This window comes from Prionailurus viverrinus, chromosome E2 (genome assembly GCF_022837055.1).
Source record: "Prionailurus viverrinus isolate Anna chromosome E2, UM_Priviv_1.0, whole genome shotgun sequence".
NCBI classification, from domain to species: Eukaryota; Metazoa; Chordata; class Mammalia; order Carnivora; family Felidae; genus Prionailurus; species Prionailurus viverrinus.
In genome coordinates this window covers 39,352,343-39,379,482 of record NC_062575.1, presented here as the reverse complement: position 1 = coordinate 39,379,482, position 27,140 = coordinate 39,352,343, and positions in this window count along the sequence as shown.

The following is a 27,140-nucleotide window of genomic DNA, read 5'->3' as shown; positions in this document are numbered from 1 at the left end:
GAGCCCTGGGCAGGGCCAGGAGCTGGTGAGGTTTGAGAAACTGGTGGGACAGAGACCAAGAATCTGTACCTGGTTGCTGATGGGTTAGCCAGAGAAGAAAAGTCACAGTGGGCCAAACACCTGAGACAAGAAGCCAGGACTGGGAAGGTGTCTACATTCTACAGGCTGAAGCAGAACAGATTTTCATTATTAGGACAGGTCTGGGTAGTTTACTTTCTAATAAGAGCTTGGAGACAAGTGTAGGGTTTTGTGACCCACTGAGGACTGAAAACGTCAGCTGGTGTGGCTGGTAGTCTGCACTTAGCACATGCTGGGGTGCAGGTTCTGGATGGTGGGCTGACCTTCTCAGCATGGAATCTGCTCTGGTACAATGTAATGGTCAGGAGGAGCCATCCGACGGCCATAGGCATCTGCTTTGTTAATTAGAGAAGGGAGTTGCCCAGACTTATGTCTTCCATGCTTTCTGAGCCTGGGTCCCCTTCCCTGCCTAGGTGGATGGAGTTGGGCTGTCACCATGATGGTGGTCAGATGGGGCCTCAGGGAAGCTGCACATGCTTCTCAGACCCTGAGAGGACAAATGACAGGCACAGGTCAAGGTGGGTTATGGACTGACACCAGCATGGATCCTGGGGGGTGTTTTTTCTGAAGTCAAGTCACATACTCTCTGTTAACACTGGCAGGCAGGAGATGGAATCCCCTGGATCCTCTGGCCATCCTGCTTCCCATCACTCAGTCAGTCAACAAACCTCAGTTACTAGAAAACTCTGACAGGCTTTGGGGAAATAACTGCAGGTAAGGACTACAAAGTTTATCCTCCTGCAGCTTACAGTAGGGTAAGAAAGACAGACAGACACTAAACAAGTAAAGCATACACATGGACAAGGGCTTCTGAGAACCCAAAGGCTGGAAACCAACTGAACAGGGATGAAGAGATAGGGCTTCCCTAAACTTATGTCTTCAGGCATCATGAGTGATAGGCCATGTTTCTGTGCCCAGTGCTACCGACTGCCTCCTAAGGGCTGGCTGCAGAGGCAGCATGGCTCTGACTCCACAGTGCACTCTGTGCAGGGAGGATGGAGCAAGGATCAGACAGGCCCTGTGGAGTGCTCCTTCCTGAGCCAGCCACTCACAGGACTCTCATATGGGCATGCACTGACTTGCTCTTGCAGTGGACAGAGGTGATCCTTAGGAGCAGGGACTGGGCAGGGGCCTTGCCTGTCCTCAGTGTTCAAAGAATAAGTGGAGAAAAGATGACAGGGAAGGGGGCACTAGTGCTGGTGCAAAAAGAGATAGGGCACTGAAAGTCCTCATATGAGTGAAGTCATATGACTTTTGTCTTTCTCTGACTAATTTCACTTAGCATAATACCCTCCAGTTCCATCCACGTAGTTGCAAATGGCAACATTTCATTCTTTTTGATTGCCAAGTAATACTCCATTGTATATAGATACCACATCTTCTTTATCCATTCAGACAAAACATATGAACATAAGGGAAGGGAAACAAAAATAATATAAAAACATGGAGAGGGACAAAACAGAAGAGACTCATAAATATGGAAAACAAACAGAGGGTTGCTGGAGGGGTTGTGGGAGGGGGGATGGGCTAAATGTGTAAGGGGCACTAAGGAACCTACTCCTGAAATCATGGTTGCACTACATTCTAACTAATTTGGATGCAAATTTAAAAAAATAAAAAATAAAACAAGTTAAAAAAAAAAAGAGAGAGATAGGGCACTGAGACCCTTGTCTATACAGCTCTGCGAACCAAACATGGCATCCCTGAGAACCTTCCCAGGAGTCTTCGAGCTAGAGCATGTCTACTGCAGCAGGCAGCCTCGTGCATGCTCATCTGCTCACGTTCTCCCACTAGAAGCCAGGAGACCACCTGCACCACCTTCTAGCTCTCCCCAGATGGGTCCCTGGCCGCACTGGCAGGACCTGGTGGCAGCTGACTTCTTGGCCCTTTCTCCTTTTCTGCCTCACCATTCCTTTCCCTGGAATGGATGTCTGCCAGGACCGGAAGCTAAGTCCTAATCTCGACACAACAAGCCTGGGGGCAAGAGGCTATGCCACCTTCCTGAAGTGAGTGTGGGTTGTGTGTCCATCAGGGACTTCTTGCAGGCCTTGCATGTGCCACCACCTTGCCTTCAATCGGGTTCCTCATATATCTCTGCACACTGGTCCCTATGTCGTGTCAGTACAAAATCTCGAATCATTTGTTGGAAAGTCAGTGTCTGCTCTCTTCTGGTTTTATTTCTGTGGGGGAGGGACAGAGGTTTATGGGAGAGCAGGTGAGAAGTAAGGCTGTCTCCCAGACTCAGCACTCCTGGAAGCAGCCCAACCCCGGCCCTGCCCCCTCCACCTTCTTCCATCGCTCCATCCTCCTTACTCCTCCCTGGTGATCTGAACCAGTCCCCAGGGCCCAACAGCCCTACACCCTGCTCATCTCACCATCCCACCAGTAGAGGCAGAAGGCCACAGGCTGCTAGTACAGGCAGTGGAGCCATGGCACCTGGCTTCACATCCCAGCCAGACAGCCACCTGCTGTGTGTACTTAGGTAGTTTTCTTAGCCTCCCTGTGCCTCAGTTGGCTCACCTAGAAAATGGGGTAATCCTAGTGGTTGTGAGGCTCAGTGAGAGTCTGTACAGGCCTCAGTTCAGTGGCTGACAGGTGTGAGTGCTGCAGCTATTAGCTGGCACTGTCACATACCCTTTGTTTTCTGTCCCCACTGCCCCTGCCCTTGCCTAGGCTCCCCTTCCTTTGTCTGAATGATTATATCAGCCTCCCCAGGGAGCGCCTCTCACCTCATGTCCCTATCCTCCTTCCTGACAACATCATTCTTGCTGTTCCAGAGGCCCTGTCTCTGCACTGCTCAAGACCCTCCACTGGCTCCAGCTACTGCCAGGACAAAACCCAGCCCATGTCCTGGTGCCCCCATGCCTCTCCAGCTCCCCATGTGCTCAGCACCCAGGGCTCTCAGAGCCTCCCTGGGGCACCAGGCTCATGGGGCCATGGGCCATCCTAGTTTGCATTGGCATAGTCTATAGATTGAGATAGCATCCTGCTCTTGACTATTGTAGGAAATGCCGTGTGACAAACACACATATAAGTGTCACTGAACAAACTAAATGAAATCTATAGATTTTGGAAGTAAAATGACTGCAACATTTTTTATGTCAGAAAGAGATTTTTATACCTGAGCAATATAGAAATCTCATTCCCCTCAACATGCCTGGCACTTTCTGGCCTGTGTTTCTTCATGCTATTCCTTTTCAGAGCACCCTTCCTTCCCCTTGTCTGCAGGCACCTCTGACACTGGGCTGAATGTCACCCCCTCTCTATAGCCTGTTCTCATCCCCACAGAACATCGTAAGAGCCTGGGGATTACACCACATTTGAGTGATGCTGCTTTGCAATGCCAATTTGTCTCAATTCAAAACCAGACTGTACTGCTCACCAGCTGTGTGAGTGACTTAACCTCTCTGTGTCAGCATCCTTGCCTTTGCGATGGCAGAACTTACTTTGCAGAATTTCTGAGAGGTCTGAGTGTGTCAATACATGTAAGACACTTCTGGTAGTTCCTGGAACAGTAGTGCTACTTAAGAACTTACCATATTATATTATTTAAATAGGGTGTTTTGTGTCCTGCCTTTCTGGGCCCTGGGATAGAGTGAGACTGCATGCAGCAGGGGCTGTGGTCCTGGATGCTAACTTTTCGCGTCCAGGCTCAGAGACCACCAGTGTTCAGCAGAGCTGGGCCGGGGAATTGTTTGTGGTGCCCAGTCTCCATCTCAGAATCCGCTCACGGAGATCACATGAGGCGCCAGGAGGACAAGGTCACCAAAGTCTGACATGGACTTTGAGGCACTCAGGGCTTGTGAACTCCATCTCTCGCTGCTCCTTCCCCTGTGGGGACCCTCTACATCTATCCCCCCTCCCTCTACCAACCAGCTTTGCAGGAGGATGCCCACAGTTCCATTCAGAGGACCTCCAGGTCCTGCAGAGGAATTGGGTCACCTGTGCCCAGAAGCCAGCAAGGCCACATCTGAAGGGGCGAGGTGCTGCTGTCCACCCTCCCAAGTATTTCTCAGAGCCCATTCTAGGAGAGAAGATGTATGCACACCTGGGGACAAGATACACTGGGCTCCATAGAAGGGGGGATGGGGAGCAGGTGAGGGGTCTGGGTCAGGAAGGTGGAATCTGAAGTGGGCAAGAACCTTCCCTGGTTCAGGGAGGGATCCAAGGCACTGTAATGGGAAGGAACCAGCTCAGGTCCTCACCTGCTCCTGGTGCAAAAGCCCCTGGCAAGTGGGGACAGGTCTATGCCTCAGGTCCTCTTCTGGTCTGAGGGACTGAGATTCCACTGTCATGCAGCCAGGGGAGATCTGGGTGAGCAAGTCCCCGACATGGAGCTCCAATGTCCTTCTTTAATGGGTCACCTGGCAAAGCAGAAGGAACAGCATGGAGATGCTGTGTGGATGATCTGGGGAGGGGGAGGCAGGGCCCTGAGGCCCTTGGAATTCTGTCACTGAACTGAAGGGAGATTGAAGCAAAGCTGCTAAGTGCTGCCCGCTGCTCTCATTACTGTCCCCATGGGAATATGAAGTGGGAAAGACTTTCTGTGTGGGACCATTCCAGGTGGTTGGGTACTTAGCATCCCTGGACACTGCCAACTCTGATACCAGTGATGGCTCTCTTCCCACCCCAACAGTCCCTGGATCAACCACAAACACTTTACACATGTCCACTGTCCACCCTCCTCTGTTCCCCGGAATATGGCAAGAGACAGGCAGGAGTAGGCTGCTGCTGACTAGATCCCATCCCCAGGGGGCTCTGGGGAAGGGGTGACACGGAAGGCCAGGGGCCCATTCTTCAAGGATAAGCTTGTAAACATGGGCCCCCAGGCTGGCCTCGAGCCTCACTTTAACCCACAATGTCCCCTCCATGCAGGGAGGTAGAAAGCCTCTGGTAGGTCCCTGCAGGTTAACTTAGGGGCTGGGAACAGGTGAGAAGATGGGGTTGGCTGTGCCAGTATCCCACCTTGGGGCCACAGTAGGCAGTGAGTTTGTCCTGTGGCCTGGGAGCCTGGACTGCCCCCCTCTCCTTGTGGTCCGCAAGGGCATCCCACCCTGATGTTCTCTCCTGGAGTGACTGCTGGAACAGCTTCTGGTCCTTGATCTGGGATTCTTTATCTTCCTCAGGTAGAACAGAAATGCCTGGGTGTTTTTCTGGACATGACACTGGTTATGGGTCATCATGAGACTGTGGTGCTCATCTTGCTGCTCTGTGAACACAGGACTTTGAGGACCCAGGAGAGCAGGGTGGCTGCTGCAGCAGCTCACCAGCCCCAGGCGAGCCACCCTGCACACTGGCTTCCTCCTTCCTTCCTCTGCTCCCCTAGATCTGCCTTTGGGGCACACCACCCCTCACTCTACTCAGCAGCCCTACCCCAAACTCTCCATCATTATCCCCCCACAGCCTTATCCTGTGAACCCTCACCACTCCACACTGTGAATCCCAACACCCCCAGCCCCTGCCCTGCCCTGCCCCTCCCAGCACTGTCCTGGGGAATCTACCCATCCTACATCTTAAGTCCCTCTTACCTCCCCTTTTCAATGGATTTGTGGGAATCTGACTCCCCTTCCACCTTCTTTCTCTTCTTCATTAAGGCAGAAAGAGATTGTTGCAACCCCAACAATCAACCCCAAGCTGAGACCACCACTCTAGAGTTGGGAGACAGTTACGAATCATCCTGAGACCCTGACATGGACCCCTAGTCCAGATAGTAGAATGAAGTTAAGATAGAATGGCCCTGAGAGAGAGAGAGAGAGAGAGAGAGAGAGTCCCACAAACCCCATGTGAAAAGAATCCCATTTTAAAGGCATTCAAACCCTGTATTCAAAGGAATTGTGGAGATGATCCTCCTTCAAATCTAGGACCTTTGATAAAGCAAACCATTATTCCTTTTCCTTTGTAAACTTTTCTTTGGAAACTTTGTCAGAGTGGCACAAACGTATTCATTTGGGAACCATAGAAATCTTTGAGTGATAAAAGGACTGTCTACATGCTAGTCTTCAACTCACATCTTCTTAGGGTGAAGGTGGTCACAAATGGTACACTGCTGGGGTGGGAAACACTAGTTGGAAGGAAATCCACCCCTGAGAGAACTCTGTGCTCATGACCTTGCCTCCTCTTTTAGGGTCTGGAAAGAAGGTTTTATGCCTGTCTTCCCAATCTCAGTCTTATAGCAGATGGCACAGATGGCTTTTCTGTTATCTCTTGAAGAAGCTGTGACATGGTGTACCATTTCTCCAAACAGAAAAACATAGATGACATGTCTAATGCTGGCTGAACACATAGCTCTGGAGACAGGCCACAGAGGTGTTCACCCCAGCTCCACTGTCTCCCGGCCCATGTCCTATGATGTCATGTGCCTGCTATACCCGGGTAAGCTGGAGATGCCCAAGACCTTAACTTTTAGAGTTATTCCCAGGATTGAATGAGTTGGCACATGTGAGGCACTTAATCTGTTCATAGCACATCCTTTCCCTGGCTGCTGTATTGCCAACCTGGAGACCTTTTCATCCACAGCCACTATCCACAAACTTGGGGCTGGTTCTGGACCACACAGTCTAACAGGGCTGTGTCCCCATGCTGAGGAGAATTCTAAATGGGGAGCACCGTGCCAGCTGGGGAGGTCATGAGCAACTGCCTGCAGGGATACAACATCTGATCTGGGATTTGTGGGCAGGATGGACACAGGGGCATGAGGCAGTAAGAGCTTGACAGAGGGGGCGTGGGTGTGGCAGTGGGGAAGTGGTGTGGGAGGAGGCTGACGGCCCGCCACTAGACCAGTGGGCTCCTGCATGTCCAGAGAATGACCCTGGATGTTGAACTACAGGAGATGAGAAGTATTCAGGGTTTTGTTTTAATTCTTATTACTCCTTTTCTGCTGACATAAAAGTCACAGTGAAACACTTTTGTGGGTGAAAAATGAAAGTACCATGTAAAAAACAAATAATGAATGGTCCTAGAATTGACCAGAATTTTAGAGGGCTTATATCCAGAATTATGTATGTATCCCATGAATGACCAGGGAGGGATGCAGGCTCTGTCCCTCACCATGGAAGATCCCACCCTGCTCATGAGGGAGCAGGAGTGCACATGGAAGCCAGAGAGCCTTCAAGCCTCCAGTCAGTCTGTGCCAGTCTCTCCTCCCACCATGCCCCAAACATACCTCCCTGTCTTGCTTTACCTCCTCCTCCTCCCAGTTTTGGCCTCCCTGATCTTCCCTTCATCAGACTGAAGCAGCTGCAAGACTGACAGGTCTTTCTCATGTTAATTCATTGTTTTTCCTACCAAATGACTCCTCCAGTCACTGGTGGAGGGAGAGGCAGGACTTGGGGTGGGGGGTGTTGGAGACCTAGTTCCCCTTCTGTTCCACTGGAGGCACAAAGTACTGCATAATGGGGCAGAAACCTCCAGCATCTCCCCAGGCTTTTTCCTCCATCACACCTCCTCTCCCAACTCCCCTCCTCCCCCTTCTCCTCTCCCCTTTATCATCCTCTCAGAATGCTGCCTGGGACCTTGATGGGTATCAGAATGGAAGAGCTGCCATCGGATCCACCCTGGACCGTGGTTGCAGTTTGGGACCACTTTCACATAAGAGAATACTGGTGTGATTCTTGGCTCTGTTCCCCTCTAGTTCCAGGCCCTGCAGGAGCCACTGAGTTCTCCCCCACTAACCTCCAGGCACCCGTGGTCTCCAGCATCAGGTAGTTCCTGACTGCCAGTGGAACTCAGTGCTTTCACAGTGGGGTTCTTCCTCCTGCTGGGTCTCCAGCACTGATGGTCTTTCCTCACATCCGTATGCCTGCAGGGAGGTGGGAGTTGGTGAGGGTTAGGAGTACAGGCTCATATCTCTGTCTTACAAAGAAATTTTATGATTTCCTCTAAAAGGAAAAATCAATATATCATTAAGATACCTTTAGAGAAGATGAAATGAATGAACAAAGCTTATTCTTACCCTTCTCGGAAGGTCACACTTTACAGACCCGATCACTTGCTAAAAGCTCTGAGGATCTCTGGGACAGTCTGGCGGCTGCTCTGCTGTCTTGCTAGCCCTGCAGAGGGAGGCTGTGGATTGATCCTCTTGGCTGGTAGGTCAGTGGCTACCCCTCAAACCCCTTTCTTAATGGGCCCCTTAGGAAGTTAGTCAACCTGCCTTTCTGTGCACATGGCCAACCCAGGCCTTCTTCGTGTACTGTACTTATCTTGCAGACAGAAGTGTTTTCCGAAGTCTGAGAGTCTTCTCTCTCTCCTGGGCATGTGACAGGGTTAAGGGTTGGGAAATTACTGAGTTCCTGACCTGTAATGAAATCTGGATGTTTAGTTTCCTTGGAGGTGTTTGTTTGTTTATTCTAAAAGATCTTCAAATTTCAAGCAGCAATGGGATAAAAATAGCAAACCTGCCACATTTGTAAGCATCTTTGTAACTCACCAATGACAGCATAGCCAGGGCTCATTTGCTGCTTCCAGTTTAGGAGAGGCAGCTAAGCAGGGATTACCAATCAACCTCCCTTCACAGATGAAGAATGGAGGTGAACACAGGTGAAGTAACTTGCCTAAACCCACTCTGTAAATTACTGAAAAAAAAAGACTAGGAAGCAACCCCAGACCCGTGGCTCCTACACCTGTGAATTCTATGCCAACCTCAGAGATTGACTTCAGTTCCTGGGAATTAAAAGATTTCAGGAAAGAGATATTAGTTCTAAAGTATATCTTTGACATTGATGAACAATATCCTAGCCTAAACTCTAAAGAATATACCCCAGTTCTTCAAATCTTGTGGACTTAAAACAACAAAGGATGGAACAAACAACAACAGAAATTCCTTTACTCCCTTAGATGCATTTGCAGAGCACAAGGAAGTAGGTGTGGTCCCCAAAAGTCTACTCTGATTATACCTGGGATGCAGCCTCATCCTCCCTGCTCTTCTCAGGGAAATACCATTCCCATCACAGTTTTATTTTCAGTAGGTTTCAATAGTTTGAAATTCAAAAGCTTAAAAAGTAATGAATACAGTTAAACTCTCTCTCTTATCCATTGTCAAGTCACCCAGGACCCAGTTTATGTTCCAGAATGTAACCCATGTGTCTGTCTCAAGTGTCTTTGCAGAGAAAACAGATACATGCAAATAAGCATCTATTACCCCCTTTTGTGTGTCAGGTCTTAGTGCACTGCCATACACACTGTTCTTGGGCTTGTCTTCACCCTGCATCTTAGAGCCTGGCAGTACACTTGGGCATCTGTATTCCCACCATGGTTATAGTATCCGTGTTGATGGGAATTTGCAGGATTTCCAATATGTTGGTATCATAAGCACTGTTTCAATGAATAGCCCTGGGCATTTGACATTGAGCTGTTATTCCTAGAAATGGGATTCCTTGTACATGCATTTATAATTTTGACAGAGGTAAACTGCCCTCCATAGAGGTTGTGCAATACATACCCGGGGCATCAATTAGTCCCCATCCCTCTTCACTCAACTGATTGCAAATCCTGCTACTATACGCCACCTACATCATCCTTATAAAGCATGAACAGTGTGAAAAAATTAAAAAAAAAAACTTCAAAAAGCCTGGGTGGCTCAGTCGGTTAAGCGTCTGACTTCGGCTGAGGTCATGATCTCACAGTTCGTGGGTTCGAGCCCCGCGTTAAGCTCTGTGCTGACAGCTCAGAGCCTGGAGCCTTTGGATTCTGTGTCTCCATCTCTATCTCTGCCCCTCCCCTGCTCATGCTCTGTCTCTGTCTCAAAACTAAATAAATACTAAAAAAAATTTTTTTAAAGCCTGAACAGTGTGACAGCCACATCATCGCAGTTCCTGAGAGGCCAACACCTCTCAGCAATGTCACCAGTGACTTTCATGTTGCTAAATCCAGTGAACACTTCAGGTTCTGATCCTACTGACCCTCAGCAGCACTTGGCACTGTTGACTCTCCTTCCTGCATGATGTTCCTCCTATTTCTTTAGATGATACTTTCTGTTTCCTTGGCAGCTCTTCCCAGCTGTTAAGTCAGTAGTTTCCAACCTTGGCTGCACATTAGAATCACTTGGGGAGCTTTAAAAAATTGGAATGCTCAGGTCACACCCAAGACCAATTCAGTCATAAAATTATAATCTCTGTAGGGGGGACCCATGTGTCAGCATTTTTAAAGCCCTCTGCATGACTCTAATGAAGAGCCAAGGTGGAGAACAACTTTGGTAAGTGGTGGACTTCATACGGATTGATCCATTTCTGTTTTCTTATCATTGTATCATCTCTCAAGAAATTACATGCATGCTCACAGCTTCAATTGCCCTCTACATATGGATGGCTTGTAAATTTATACCTCCACCCTAGATCTTTCCTGTGTGATCTGTGCCTGAGTATGGATCTGGCTTAATATCTTTCTCACAGACACCCCACATTTAATGATCCAAAACCAAATTCATGACCTTTACCCCTTAAACTTGGTACTTTCCACTTGTTTCCATTTTGGTGAATGGCACACCTTCCATCCAATTGTACAGCTCATAAGCAGAAGGACTTTGTGTGTGTGCGTGAAAGGTCAACTTTAGAAAAAAAATAGTAGCCTCCATTTTTTACATTCAAAATAAAAACAAATTTAGCAAGGCACGTGGAAAAGATGTATTTTTAGATTCTTACTATGTTGAACAGAAAATGTTAATTAAAACAACTGACACTGTTTCTCTAGTCATGCATGCATTACTTGTTATCTGGGCATAACTATAAATAAGAAGCACAGAGGACCCTTCCTAGTCTCTCATTCCATACTTTGTCATGGCCTGGTACTTCACACCCCATCCACACATTCTAATTGTCTAGGGAACTACTAGAGCTATTTTTTTAAATGCTGCCTGGGATATCCTCCTCCCAGCCTCATACTAGCCTCCTTGCTGGCCCATCTGCTTGTGCTCAGCACCCCCTCCAGGCGCTACACCATATTGCAGCTGGAGTGATGGCTTCCAGAGCACATTTATGTATAGTAGCCCTTCCCACTCTGCTATAAGCCCTCCAATGACTCTCCCTGAATAAAGATACATCTGCCATGCTGGCCTTCTCTGGTAGGGCTCTTGCCTTCCCCTCCAGCCCCCCTCCTACCATGCCCCCCATCAGTTTTTTGTCTTCTAGTCACCCAGTCTTCTCTCAGGTTTCATACACTTTGCTCTTTCTCCTACACCTGGACCTTGCCTCTGCTCTTCCTTCCCCTCTCAGCCTATTTGAATCCTTCTAGCTTTATAAATCTTACAGATGTCAGCTCAAGGGTTTTTCCTAGGAGAACCTTTTTCTGCCCTTGTGGACTGATCCAAGGCAGGTCTCTCTCTCTCTCTCTCTGAACAACCCGCAGTGAACTGCATATCTTTCATTTATGGCAGTTGCACATTTACAGTTTTACATTTGCTGTGTTTTCTTTGATGCCTCTGACTGGTTTTGGACCATAAGCTCTGTGAAGGAAGGGATGGTGGCTCTTTTTCCTTGCCATTGCATTCCTAGGGCCTTGTACAGTGCCTGGAATCATGCAGTAAGTGAAACACATGATAAAAAAATAAATGATATGCAAGAATGATTGCCTCTTCTCTTATAACTGGGGAGATAGAGGCCTAAGGAGTCAGGGAATTTTCCAGTGATCACTGGGTGAGGTAAGGATGGCCCAGAATGCCTTCAGTCCAGAAGGAAGTTCCAGGAGCAGCTTCATGCATCTGACCCTGCACAGGAATTTTTCCCTCTTACCATCTTTAGTTTGAGTCAGCTGGAAGCTCCTTCAGAATGAGAGTTATCAATGAAAATCATTCCCGTTTAATAACTTCTAACAGCACTACATAAATACTTGAACAAAATATGGAGAAGTGTTTACAGTAGCTGCATCTAATAAGGGAGATTTACAGGACTATTAAAAATTATTAGACTTCTCCCACGACAGAGTAGCTTTCACAAGCTGTACTGCACGACTTCATATACAAGCTCTGTGGAATGTTTATTTTTGTGTTTTCAAAATACCGTATTTCTTCCACCATTAAATTTTATCTCGGCAGCGTTGTTTTAAAGCACCAATTTTCCACAACTCTTCTTATCTTCTAATTCAGCTCCAAACTATGTTGCTTTGGAAACCCTCTGGAGACCATACGGGTCCAGGGCATGGCTGCAGGGACTACACTAGATAATGTACTGCATGAGACTTCTGAGGATTGCAGGAATGTGTGTGTGTGTGTGTGTGTGTGCGCGCGCGCGCGCGCACGCGCACATACACACATGTCACAGGCCTGCTGCTCTACCACTGGCTTGGACTTCTTGGCAGAAGTAGAGTGTTCTAACTGTGGGTATGAGAGCTAGGAAGGAGCAAGAGAGAGCCAGTCTGGATCTCAACTGGCTTCTGATTTCACTTTGGCTATGGAGGCACAGACCTGCCTGTTTTTATTTCCTCCATGATGTCTCCATTAAAACTGGTCTTTCCAAAGTGTCAACCACGCCTTCTTCCCACATCCCTTATCATGCCCCAGCATTATCAAGAGCTGATGGGGATTCCTTCCTTCTTGAGGAGTTGACCTCCCTGACAGAAGCCAAGGCTCTCAGAGCAGATGAAGGCATCCTTGTGTGGTGATGTGATAGTGACCCTACTTCAGAGCAGAGGCTGCTTGAACCATATCAGATAGGGGATGTCTGTGGTGTGTTGAAATGTGCCAAGGAAAGAAGTTTGGAAACCTCTTTCTATTTCCCTAGGATTTAACATCCCTGCAGTCAGTTCTTATGAAAGTCCCTGGACTTCCCCATCCTGATGCCTTGGCCCTGCTGTCCCCCTGCTATGCCTCCTCCAACCCCTTAGCCCATCTGAGGAATCCAGCACAAATGCCACTCCCCTAGCTGTTTGGAAGTGACTCTTTCCCACTGGGGTAACTCCTTGTTGGCTCTCTGACCAGGTCACATGCTCTGTCCTGGATTCTTGGATGCTATCAGTCCAGTGCCTCTTTGGCACAGCTTCACTGTCTAGAAGGTGGGATTCACAGACTCAGGTGTTCATGGGGGCCAGGCTGGTGAGGTAAATAAGGGAAGCATGTCCACAGGTGGTTGGATGAATCTCTTGTCATCATGAGAGCATGTGGGCTCAGTGCGGCCAAATTTTATGATTTTCCAAATGAAGCCAGAAGTCTTGATTTTTATGTGAACTTCTCTGATTTTTGTTTTATGTTGACCAAATTTTAAAATATTGCAGTCTGCATAAAGATACAAAGCGGATGACCAACTTTTCACTTAGACTCTTAGGGTCCATGACTTCACTTCCCCAACCCCCAGGTCCTTCCAATGTTCCCAGAGTCCCTTTCTAAGAGGCTTAGGCAGCTCCAAAGCCAGTAGTAAGGATGTCCAGGAAAGGCTGGGAAGTGGAGGGTGGCCACAGGATGGCAGGGCAGGGAGGTGTGGGTTCTGTAGTTCTGTTGCAGACTCTGCAGTGGGCTCCCAATCTCCCTGTGGGCTCTGTCACTCCATTGCCCCAGTGATTAATTCTGCTACTTAGGAACCCTTTCTGCAGTGGGAAGAGCAGGAAAGGAAAGAATCTTGGGAAATCCCTATACTCTGTGCATTAGTAGAGCCACTGAACCAGGGACTTGGAATCTCATCTCAATTGGGCTCCATTCCCTGCTTCCTTAATGAGGCTGTGACATCTGGTTTTGAGCCCAGTGTAGCAGTGCCTGGAAGCCTCAATTAGCTGCACTTATGCCCTGCTGCCCCTCTGCCCACTGGGCCCAAAGTGAGGGTCACCATCAGTGTTCAGCCCCATTAATTAATTACATTTCAGGTGGAGCGGGAGTGTCCATCATAATTCACACAGCTTCATCAGGGCCCAACCTCTCAATGGTAAATCAAGACAAGAAAAATAGTTTATTCAGGGTAATCCTAGTTAAACCAGATAAATTTTCTACATATCCCACTGGCCCCATTTACAGAGGAAGGGGATGTGACTGGAATTGCTGAGGACAGATTCAGTCCCAGAGATACCTGCATATAGAGAGGCACTAAGAACCCTGCCTGGAGGCATAATAAAGCTGTTTCAAGGGATACTTTGGCTTTCATTTCCATGGGTCAGGCCCCCTTTGGGACCACTTAGCAAAATTTGAAGATCACTGAAGCCTGGGTGGAGAGCTCACCTTCACCATCAATGCCCTGGAGGCCTAGGGTGGGAGGGCTGCAGCTGGGGACCAAGTTGGGGGGAATATCTTGGCCACAAGAGGATAGAAAAGTCTGTCAAATGCTTCCTTACAAGGAGCCAAAGCTCCTTTTGGCTCCCACCCTTCCCTTGAGAGCTAAGCCCCTGATTCTATGCTTGAAAGCTCCAGACTAGTCATTCTAGCTCCAGTGTGGACTTCCCAGAAGGGGAAGCTTCATGTGAGCACAAGGCCAGCCCACCACACAGTCTGTTTTCTGGGAAGTCTCCTCCTGGCAGAACCCATCCTATCTCTCTGCATGGTCTCATGGTACTCTCCACACCTCTGACATCATCTTGGACAACTCCCCATCTGCTCCAGCCCTACAAGGGGATGTGTGTGTCTGCGTGTGTCTGTGCTCCTTTACTGTTTTCTAGACATGCTAAACTTGGAGCTGTTGGTTGCACTTGCTGCTCTGCCCTGGCCAGACTCATCCTTCCCCAGACACTCACATAACTAGTTTCTTCTCATGGATCAGGACTACATCCATGTGCTGCCTCCTCCTCAGCAAGGTATTCCTGACCACCAACTCTCGGGTACACCCCTGTATTTTATTATCTCCTGCACACTCTTTTGCAGCCCCAAATTCCAATTTATTTTCTTCTTGTTTGTCTGTGCTCTCCACAACAGCAGAGACCTTATGCACTTGATAATATATAAAACCCCCAATGCCTGGTTTAGTGCCTGATACTTGGTATATGCTGGACAGATAGCCGTTGAATGCAAATGTGTGTAGCTGCCAAGAGGAGTGTCTGGGCTTAGGGTGGTGAGTCCCTTGGGAGAGGTAGGACATGACTTCTTCAGGTAGAAGTTTGGCTCTCACACTTCCTGAGGATGGGCAAACTCCACACAGCAGGTGTTCTTTCTTGTACTTCAGGATCAGCTCAAATGCTGCATTCTCCATACAGCCTTCCTAAGAATTATTCCCTGCTCCAACAGCCTCTTGCTCTATCACATTGGGCACTTCCTGCTCTGTGCTGTGTACCTGGGTATTGTTCTTGGCTTTAGCGTCCCTTTTTACCTCTCTGATTCAGCCCAGCCTCTCCAGCCCAGATCAGGTGCTCAGAATGGGTTTGGGAGTCAAGTGCTGGAGGTGTCTGTGAGAGGGCCTGGGAGAGCTCATTCTCTGCTTGGGGATGAAAAGTGTGAGTGCCTCAAGGAAGTATTGCTCCTGTACATCTTCAGGATAGGAAGCAGGACACAACAGGCATGCGGACATTTTTGAACCTGACGAAATTTAGAGTTCTCCCATTTCGTCTTCTGTATCTCAGCTTTCCTAGGTGCTGTAGCCAGGCCTGCTTTCTCCAAGTGAAACACTGCTTTTCCTCAAGAACTTTCCTTCAGCTGAAACCTCACCTTCCATGTTCTGCTCTTATAGTTGGACTGCAGAACCTGCAGAACTGCAGGACCCGGCCAAAGAGCTAATAGCATGGGGAGACAACCATGCCTGGTAGTGGAAGGGTCTATAGACTGAATGTTTGTGTCTCCCCCAGAATTCATATGTTAGATATTCTTAAAAAATTTTAATGTTTATTTTTATTTTTGAAGGAGAGAGAGAGAGAGACAGAGCATGAGTGGGGAGAGGGACACAGAGAGAGGGAGACACAGAACCTGAAGCAGGCTCCAGGTTCTGAGCAGTCTCACAGAGCCTGACACTGGGCTCAAACTCATGAGTTGTGAGATCATGACCTGAGCCAAAGTCGGATGCTCAAATGACATAGCCACCCACGTGACCCTCATATATTAGATCTTGATGCTCAGTATATTGGCATTAAGAGTTAGGGTCTTTGGGAGTGATTAGGTCATGAGGGTGGAGCATTCAGGAATGGGATTAGGGCCCTTATCAAGAAAACCCCACAGAGCTCCCTTGCCCCTTGCATCTTGTGAAGACACAGAGAGAAGGCACCCCTCTGAGCAAGAAAGTGAATCCTCACCAGACACTAGTGCTGGTGTCTTGATCTTGGACTTACCAGACTCCACAACTCTGAGAAATAAGTTTCTGTTGTTTATAAGCTATCCCCTACTCCAGTCTATTGTATTTTGTTTTTTTTGTTTTTAAATTTTTTTTTCAACGTTTATTTATTTTTGGGACAGAGAGAGACAGAGCATGAATGGGGGAGGGGCAAGGAGAGAGGGAGACACAGAATCGGAAACAGGCTCCAGGCTCCGAGCCATCAGCCCAGAGCCCGACGCGGGGCTCAAACTCACGGACCGCGAGATCGTGACCTGGCTGAAGTCGGACGCTTAACCAACTGCGCCACCCAGACGCCCCTATTGTATTTTGTTTAAATAGCAGCTGAAACAGATTAAGACAAAAGGGATAAGGACCTTTGGGAAATAGCTTAAAGGCAGAAACCTTGAGCATATCCTCCATAGGCAAAGCCTGGTAATGGTTGTGGGGTCTTATAAACAGACTCAAAGGGAAGTGAGTAATGGTCACTGCAGGGGAGAGGTCACAGTCCTGCTGGTTATTTGTAAGGGTCCAGGAGGGGATGGGTTACAATGCCATTAATCAGAGTCCATTTGGAGCCCTATATCATGACCTGCTCTTCCTACTACTTAGTCTCCAGAGCTCTGGAAAGGGTGCTTTATTTTATTTTATTTTTTTTTTTATGGGCAAAGCAAATGAAAATGTACATAGAACACATTCTGCTTGGTCTCAGTGAGCCCTGGTTTATGAATCTTTTGGAAGAACTGAACAAAGATTCACTTTAATATGGAGTTTTATAAGACTTGTGTGTAGGGACATCTCATTTCTCATCAGCCTGGATCCAGGCAGGACCTGGTGGGTTGAGATGGTTGGGCAAGTTGTCATCTGCAATAGATTAAAAAACCAACAGTTGGTAAGAGGACAAATGTACTGTTAGCAAAATACAACCAAGATTGTGTTTGTAAGGAGAATGACAAGAACTGTGAAGGGTCTGAGATTGCAACCTACTTGCAAGCTAACAAGTTTGCCCACCACAGTGTCATGGATATTGGAAGAAGACACAGCGTTCCTGGATCAGAGACAAATAACTTATTACTCACAGCAATAGCAGTGGCAAAAGTATCAATACTTTTTTTTTGCTGCATGCTCCTGAGCCCCAGTCCCACAGGGGGATATAAAGGAGGCACGTGACATCTGCATACTTGGTGGATATGTTATGGGAGAGGAATCTAGAGCTTAGAGAACTTGAATTTTTTTTTTATAATGGGCAGGAAGCAGACCTAGTCTTTGATTGAGAGAGAGATATTCTATCTTCTGAGGCTGTTGACCCTACAGTCATTATTTTTAAGATCATTGAGGACAAAGGCAGTCAGTATCTCTGCTTGCAAGATGTGCACAAACATGGAGATCCAATGAGGATAAAATCCCACTGAAGGCTTTTGCAGATTGTCTTTGCAATATAAGATGTGACTCATTTATTTTAGATCTTTAGAAAGAAACAAAGAGGAACAAACTAAAATAAAGCAGAATGCAGCCCAGTCTGGAAGATCATCCTATCCCTCCTCTGTCCAGCAGTGGAAAATGGCAGGGGAAATAAGCCACACCTGGGGCCATTATCATACCATACAGAAAGAAACTCAGGTCTGGCGCAAGGCCTGGGGAAGGATAAAGGTGGGGAATTCATGTGGAGAGAAGTTGAGGGAACATGGCCTTTGAGGAAGAAGGTAAGAGGTGATGTGGTATTTGACTGAGGGTCAATGCCTGGTATTTCTCTTAAGTCTTCATCTTCAGTTTTATCACTAAAAACTTAGGAAGATGACTGAGTCTTCTCCAGGATTCTGAAGATGAGGTGTCATATAAGGAGGGAAGAAGTTACCTTTCCTGATTGCAGACATGTCCATGTGGGCAGCAAGTAGTGAGAGAGAATAGTGGTGATTCTCTTAACATTTATTCCTCTTTTCCTCTGAAAGTAGAGAGAGAGAGAGAGAGAGAATTGGCAGCTCAAGTAGCACCTAGGTGACTTGGTAGCTCAAGTAGCACAAAAGGTGACTTTTGTGACTGTCATATATGAGACAGCTCCTGAGGTCAGGTGCATCCAACTCAAACAAAAAGGTAGGATTTGGCAAAGCATCAGAGTGGATATGAATGTAATAGAAATTCCTTCTCCATGTGATAATTTTGAGTTAGCCAGGACAGTAACTTCCTTGTCTCTTGGGAGTCACTAGGTCTAGAAATGAACCTGCTGGGAAGGAGGAGGAACACATGGTGATGCCACCCCAAATTCCAGACTTGATAGGCTCTGCAGTGCATTTTTCTCAGTATTTACTGAGCCCAGCTCTCTGCCTGAGGCTGTGGCCCCTTTTGATCTCTTTTCTTGGGGGCTGGGCATGTTCTTCCATGTGAGGCATTAGATAACGCTTACCAAGGGCCATTGGCCCCAGCTCAGAAGGATGAGAGAGAAACAGTGCACCCAAGTGGCGTCATAAAGGCAAGGAGAGCTCCTTGTCATGCTCAGTGTGAAGCTGGTTGGAGAACTCCCCTTCTGCGGTCAACAACATGCATTCCCATTCTTTTGTAAGCAGTGCACCATGCCCAACAGAGCTACGTATTGTGTCAAACTGCTTTACAATAATCTTTAATAACGAATGCCAGGGCATTTCAAGTAGTGCCAAATGAGTTCTGAAGTGGAAACAGGGAGGCTGCTTCTGAGCATGGCAGCTTTGCCATCTTCCTGCTACCAGGGCACCAAGGGGGTGGTGAATGGATGAACACCCTTAATTGCCTTGCTTGTGGGCCAAATGTTGTTAGTGAGAAATAAGTTCCTCAAATGTGGCACTTTGGAGCTGGATTTTGCTATCGGTTGTGATGTGGACATGGGCACGGAAGAACGATGGGGCAGATCTGATGGTGGCATATGCACAGGGCACACTGTTGGCTGCCAGCTGGACATAGGGGAAGATCTGAAGCCAGACAGCAGTGTAGAGGGAGGGGGATGAGTCTGTTGACCTTGGTAGTCTTTTCAGCTGAGGATTTTCTGTTTGTGTACAAAGAACCTTTTATTTAGTATTACATTGACTCAGGTGGATGGGCTTTCAAGGTTATCTTGTCTTACATCTCTTTTTTGGGGATGGAGAAACTGAGGTCAAGACAAAAAATTTAATGAAAATAATTCAACTCAGAGCCACCTTCTTTTGAGACTACCCCACTGCATGGATGGGGAATAAGATTTGCTCCAAACCAGCTGGTAAGTTAAGGGCAGAACTGTACTCGACCATCAATATATGAGATCAGTGCCTCTCAAGATTAATATGAACATATTTGGGCACCTGCTTTGGGCAGGAAACTACTTTGGGCACTGAAAATATAGTGGGAGATATGATGGAAACATCCTGTTCTTACAATTTTTCTAGAAATTATAGAGTTATTGGGTTCCTGGGTGCCAGGACTTGGCATTGTTTGTGAGGCTAACACCCCCCCCCCCGCCCCAGTCAAAAGTGATTCCCCTGAGGACTAAAATATATGGAGCCCCCAAATGACACATATGTGAGGGGCAGTTTCCTCAAAGGGGATTGGGGTGGGCAACAAGAAGGAGGCTGTCCACCCAGAAATCACATTTGGAAATTAGAAAGTGATTTTCACATTATTGTGTTTGGATGGTTAATGCTCTTCTTTGTTCTTTCCCACCTCTCATCAGGAGTGCTGTCCCTCCTCATCAAAGCAGGAGTGGGGTATTCAGAAAGATTTAATTTTACAGTGCAAGGAAACTGATACTATTTATTTATTAGTATAATTAGGACGAGAGACAAAACACATCTCAGATGTGTTTGAGCATTTTGTTGCTTCAGGTATCTTCTTTCAAAACATCTTAAAATGAAGCCATGAAGCAGCATTCACAATCCCTAAATTGCCAGCAGGATAAGTCTCCCTGGGAAGGCAAGGGGAGCTGCTACAGCTGGATCATATGCACTTTATTCATTAGGCTGTAATAAGAATTTTACCATTTTCCATAAAGGTGCCATTTCAGATCCCACCAACAAATGAACCAGGGTTCCAACAGGTGTGAAATTCTTCATCAGCATATGCATGAGGGAGCAGAATCACACCTCAAATATTTAAGATAAAACTCCTTAATAACAGCATGAAAGCAAAGCAGGTGTTAAATTACTGCAGAATTTGTACTATCATCTGGGACCAAATGTGGATGCTTCTGAATGATTGTGACATTCCTGCCACAGAGAGCTGGGTGATCTGAACTTGCTAAATCCAGCCAGGTAGGTTCTGGGGCTAAGGTGATGAGGACCACAGAAGAGAAGGCAAAAAGGATCACACCTCAAGAAATGGAAGTTGATGATCAAAGTCTTGCCTCTCTGCCTGAATCATCTGGTTATACCAAGAGCAGAAGGCAAGGAACTTCTGCAAAAGTCAAGGATCATTTGTATCAGATATTTGTTGACTTCTGTATCTTATCCATGCCTTCTTTTCTTAATAAAAATATTTTTCTTGCTATTTGGGAAATCACTTCTGTTCTACTGTGTTAAAGCTCATTGGGATTGTCAATCAAAGTACCCTGCCACCCTCACCCCATTAGATAAGGGACTAACCTGATTGGTTTCTCTCTTGGGACTTTGACTCTTGAGTGGCATAAAGATGAATGGGATGGTTAGGGCTGATAAGCCACCACTTAGTTTCAACTGCCTGTGTCCCTGGAGCAGCCATTGTTCCTGTTTCTTTTGTGCCTGTTTGTCTGGATGGGCCTTTGATTTGGTGAGCTCTCTAAGATCTTCCCATTAAATTTTACTTTTGCTTAAGTTAACAACCAGAGTTGATTTCTATTGCTTGCAATTAAAGAAACTTGACTGATATAAAGATAACAAAAACAACCACAACAGATGCAGGTGTTGTTTATTGAGCACTAGCTTTACATATGTTACTGCATCTGAAGCTCACTATGACACTCTAAAGTAGATAATTTTTTTTAATTTTTTTTTCAATGTTTATTTATTTTGGGGACAGAGACAGAGCATGAACGGGGGAGGGGCAGAGAGAGAGGGAGACACAGAATCAGAAACAGGCTCCAGGCTCTGAGCTGTCAGCCCAGAGCCCGTGACGGGGCTCGAACTCACAGACCGCGAGATCGTGACCTGGCTGAAGTCGGACGCTTAACCGACTGCGCCACCCAGGCGCCCCTAAAGTAGATATTATTATCTCTGTCTTATACACTGGGGTAGTCAGAGGCATAAGCAGCCCAGGCCAAATAACTCTTTAAAGCCGTATTTGTGATCCCAGATGAAGCCCTCTTTGGCGAGCCTCTAACTCACCCTGCACAGTCTCGTTTGGGAGAATTACAGCATGTCTCAAGTTCCCACTCTTTTTTTTTTAATGTTTATTTTTGAGACAGAGAGACAGAGCATGAGTGGGGGAGGGGCAGAGAGAGAGGGAAACACAAAATCTGAAGCAGGCTCCAGGCTCTGAGCTGTCAGCACAGAGCCCGACGCAGGGCTTGAACGCACAAGCCATGAGATCATGACCTGAGCTGAAGTTGGATGCTCAACAGACTGAGCCACCCAGCCGCCCCTCAAGTTCCTACTCTTAAGGTGAAAGTGGCTTGAAAACCATTTCCACTAATGGTAAAAGGTCAGAAGGAGAACTGACTGACCATAAGCATTTGTCTTTCTTCTGAATCAGTTTATGGGAATCAAGAAATTTCCAAAGGGGAGAGATGAATGCTTAGTGGAATAGCCAGAGAGCTGGCTTCAAACGGCCAAAGGTCTGCCATTGAAGAATAAGCAGAAACAGTACCCAAGATGGGGTAAAACAGGGAGGTGTGATGTCTCTGCACTGGAGAACTTCCTGGGAAACAGGTCTATCCAATGTGCAGCTATGGTCCTGCAGAATGTCCTTCAGGCCTGGCTTCAGGCCACTTGTGGATAAAACCATGCACTTATCCAAGGCACACCATGCAAATGGCCTAGTTCAGAGATTGCAAATTCAAATATCAACACAAGCCAAGTGCAAGTGGTCATATACAGAGTGAAGCGGGTCATATATAACACAGAAGGACCATGAGGTCTGTTGTGCAGTGGAGAGTGTCCATCTCACGGGGGTACGCTGGACCCACTGCTGGAATTTTAAGACCTTGAACAGTTGGAGACAGAGTTTATTTGGAGGCAAGGACCCTTCCAAGAAATGAGGAGGGAACATTTTTTTCACTAGATTTTCTTAGAAATATTTGAGAGTATGGCTTGACACAGGCTTGTTAGGGGAGAACTGCCCTGTCTTTCCTCTATGCATTGGTAGCCCACAATTACAGATTGGCATTGCACTTAAAAGTCTGGATTCCTGACTTCTCTAAAATTCTGGTTTGCTTTTTTCTTTCTGTGTATCATCCCGTGTTAGCTCTGATTAGGTAGCAGGCGGATGAGAACCGGGCCCTACGAGGCTAGGACACTGTAATTACTGGGACACCATAGAGGAGGGTGAGCACATGAATACGTGGGGACTTCACTGTTTTGTTGCAGAGCTGTTCTTCACACAGCATGTTCCCAGCTTAGGATGGCCTGTCAGGGCTAGTGATCAATTAAGGGACCGTCATTTCTGGCACCTCAGGTGAGCCTGGGGATATTCTGTCTCATGGGGCAAGAGATATTTCTCTCCTGTAAGCAGAAGCCTGCCAAATGATCTTGTTTGGTATCTCAGAGCTGGCTTGTACCCCTAAAATATGGCCAGAGGCATCAATGGTGTTTCATCATCCATGCTCAAAAGATCCAAATATTCCCAATTATTCTGGGCAGGCTGTTTTAAACAAGGGATTCTGATCTAATAGTTGATCTATGTAAATCGCTTTAGGAGTCATTTCATTTGAATAATGTTTGCATTCACACTTAAATTCTCTATGATCTGAAGAAGAAATAGTCATTAGACACAGACAGGGCTCTGTTTTTTACTTACACCCCAGGGCTGAGCCGTCTGAGGCCAAAGGCAGGGAATGAAATTTTCATGGTGATAGCAGGTTGGGTTATCAGTGTACTCCTTCCTAACCTCATCGCTCAGTTATGGGAGTGTGTGTGCTACGCTTCTAGAAGCTTGTACTTTGAGACTTCCGCCAATGCTGAGACTCCAGAGGAGAAGAGCAGAGGGAATAAAAAGCATCTTTTCTTTCCTGTGTCCCCATTTGGGTTTGTGTGGGAGGAAGGTGAAGAATGATTATGATGCTTCCCAAAGCCAGACAGACATCACTGAGGACTGAAGCAGCCCCAACAGGCAGAGGTAAACTGGGAGCACACTCACTTTGATTAAAAGAGACAACAGGTACTAAAGAGCCCAATGTCAAATCCTCTTAATATTTTTCAAGAGAACTGGTATCTTAATTTTTCTGTGAAATCTCTAAGTGCTTAAAATGTTGGTAGAAACTCAAATTTCAAGAGGAAAAAAAAGTCCTCAACTTTTAACCACACTCTGGCTGGATTAGAGTCACAAGCTATGCATTCCTATGATCCAGGCAGTCTCATCAGGCCTACAGTTGTTCTTTGCACTATCTTCTTTGCCAGCAGAATGGGATCTGTGGTGTGGGTCCAAGATGGATGAGATTTGGTAAGATGCTTTGAAGGTAAATAAGAATTTCATTGTCTTTATGCTAAACACCATTCATGCCAATGCCAAACACATTTTAGCAGTGGAAATGTTGGCAAATGGCAATGTGGTAAGGTAAGTTTCTGATCTGTAACTCGATGTTTTCGGAGTTTTCTTTCACAAGAAAACCATCCTGACTGCCTGATGCTTCTGAGTGTTGTGCCTAGAAGGCTTTGCTTCCTGAAATTCTTTTTTTTAAATTAATTTATTTATTTTGAGAAAGAGAGAAAGTGAGAGAGGGAGGGGCACAGAGGGAGACAGACAAAATCCCAAGCAGGATCCACGCTGTCAGTGCAGAGCGGGGATACAAGGCTCAAACTTACAAATCATGAGATCATGGCCTGAGGCCAACATCAAGAGTCAGACACTTAACAGACTGAGCTGCCCAGGCGTCTCTGCTTCCTGACATTCTTGAGCCCCCTGGGAGGTAAGGGCCGCCCATTATCTTCAGGAATGCATGCACTTCAGGAAGCTGTGTGCAAGCCTTTGTCACCCTGTCAGGCACATTTTACATCTCCGAATGGTAAAACTTTCTTAAGTGTTTATGCAGGCTATGAGCAAACCATAATTTTGAGTTCTTAAAGCAGAGTTGCAAATTATAAGGGTTGTAAACTGGGAGAAGAAGCCAGCACATATTTGCCCTGCTAATGGCTACAACCTAATGCTGCAGAATAGTGTTTATACAGAATGCTGAGGGCAAAATTGGCAATGTTGTGTATAGGCAAGGAGAATTTCTGTGGAGATAAAGACAGGGAGAGAGATATTAAAACAACCATTCCCTGCTCTGATCTTGTAATGTCTCCAGTGAACCAAAAGGAAGGCTTTAAACAAAATTTTTTTTCCAGTTACAAAAGCAGCTCAGAGCCAGTGTAGAAAAAATTATATGAAAGAACAAAATGGGGGGAAAAAACTCCAAACCATCTTTAAATTCACCACCCAAAGATCATCACCACTGGCCGTCAAAGATAAACAAATCCAGACACCAGTCAAGCTAGTAAAAATAGATTCTAATCAGTAATACACTATCGTAATGGAATGAAACTCCAGCGTGAACTGAAGTTTGATTTGTAGAGGTAACAGGGAGTCTTAAAGAGAGAATGAGGGTATAGGAGGGGGGTGAGTGGGGCCAAGCAAGAATCAGGGAAGTGAAAAATTACAAGCAGGAAGGGGGGTCAGCCAGTGCGATTAGCCCATTTGGGTTTGCTAATAGGCGTTTATGGAAATCAGAATCCTTCCCCACCATAGACACTGGGGAACAGGGTCCTATTTTCAGGTTGGCTGGAAAAAACAGTAAATTCTCTTGGCAGCCTTGAGTTTTCTCAGGCAGGCACTTTAAGGGGGACTAGGGTCACCCTAGGGATGCGGCCTTGAGCTATCAAAACTATGCTGGTGTTTGATCATATCTTCACAGGCCAAGGTTGAGGCCTAGCAGGGAAGAGTGTTCAGAGGAGCTTGTCAAGAGTTTGGTCAAGCAGAGTCCTTGTCATATGTTTCAGAGTGGAACTTTCCAGTATGTGGGATTGTGTGGACATTTTCCTGTATGTTTCTTCAGCTGGCTCACACCTCTCAGAAATTTAGCATGAACATCTGTCTACAACAAACATCAAACCTATATTTATGAGGTTATGGCTGTAGAGTATTCCATGCTTTGGAACAAAATTGGACTTTACCTTTCTTGAACATTTCATTTCCTTTTCAGAAGCATAGATAACTCTGCTATGATTATCCTTAATTATACCTCTCTGCATATTTCTGATGATATCTTTAGAATAAATATCTAGAAGTGGGTTTGCTAGGACAAATGGCATGCAGCTCCATTAACACCGGTCACGATTTGGCCACTTCCTCCACACTGTCTCCTCCATGTGCACAGCCTCAAATGTCCTCGATCTGTCAACAACATCCAAGTGACCTGTGGCTTCAGGCCCCTAGAGCCAACAGTCTCAGCCACTGTAGAGTGGACATGCTGGAAATGGAGCTCAGTCTCTTTTCCAACCCCTGTCCTGGATAACTTGTCTTCGCAGAGTGTGAACTTACCATTTTCCAGGTGGTCAGGACAGAAACACAGCAATCATCTTAGTGTGCCCCCTCCCACATCCAATAAATCACCAAGTCCTGGGAATTCTTTCCCCTGAGGGTCTTGAATATGTCCACACACTTTCATTTTGTCTGATACCACCTGAGAGCAAGCCACTAGCTTGTTTGTGTCAGTGGATTTCTTCAGGAGATTCCTAAACCCTGAGGACTTTTGTCAGAGATAAATCAGCCTGATAAACACATTCAGACCAATGTGAATGGGACATAAAGTTCTCTCTCTCCTGGGGATTTTATCTTAAAAGAGAATTGAGGCCATGCTTTACCTGAGGAATTGTGAACTATTGGGTTAATCTTGACATTTGGTCTGTAGAGAGTTTTGAAATAAGGAGTCTCTTGGTTTCCCGTTATTGAATCACTGCTTCCTTTACATCCCTTATTTTCCCTGTTTGAGACAGTGTCCAGGTCTGAGTGACCTAGGTAGGATCCTTGGGAATAGCAAGACCAGGCCATAGCCTTGTGCCTGATGCCCACCACCCATAAGCTTCTCCTCTGCCAGCTGGGAGCCTCCCAGACATATATCTCCAGGCCTGGCTCAAGTCCTAGATGAACTGAGTGCTTAGCAGGTATTTGAAGGAACTGAGAAAGCACTTAGGCCCATGCTGTGCTGGGGACCTGGTCAAAGTGAGAAGCAGGATCAGAATCCTTGGCCTCCAGACTTGAGTAATGTAGGCAACTGCTCATAAAAGGAAGCCCCGGCCACTGTCAAAGAGATAGCTGTGGCTTCAAGCATCTGCTGCCAGCACTGCCACCTGCCATTTCTCTGCCTTTATTACCTTCAGAGCACTGTTGAGTCAATAGCCAGGGACTCAACATGTATATTTAGGCCATATGCTGCTTGGTGAATGTGTTTATAAATGACTTGTTGTCCCCAAACCAGGGGACATAAATCCAGGTATTAGTCATCTCCTGCTACATAACAAATTGCCACAAACTTGACAGCTTAAACCAACACACATTTATTATCTCCCAGTTTCTGTGGGCTGGGAATCAAAACAAGCTTTATCTGAATCCTCTGCTGTAGGGTCTCCAATGAAATCAAGGTGTCAGCTGGAGTCTCATTTGAAGGCTTGACTGGGGAGGCTGTTGGCAGAATTCAGGTATTTGAGAGTTATTGCACTGAAGGCTTTGGTTCCTACCTGGCTGTTGACCAAAGGTCATCCTCATTTCCTTCTGGAATGGGCACCTCCAGCATGCCAGCTCACTTCACCAAAGCATGAAAGC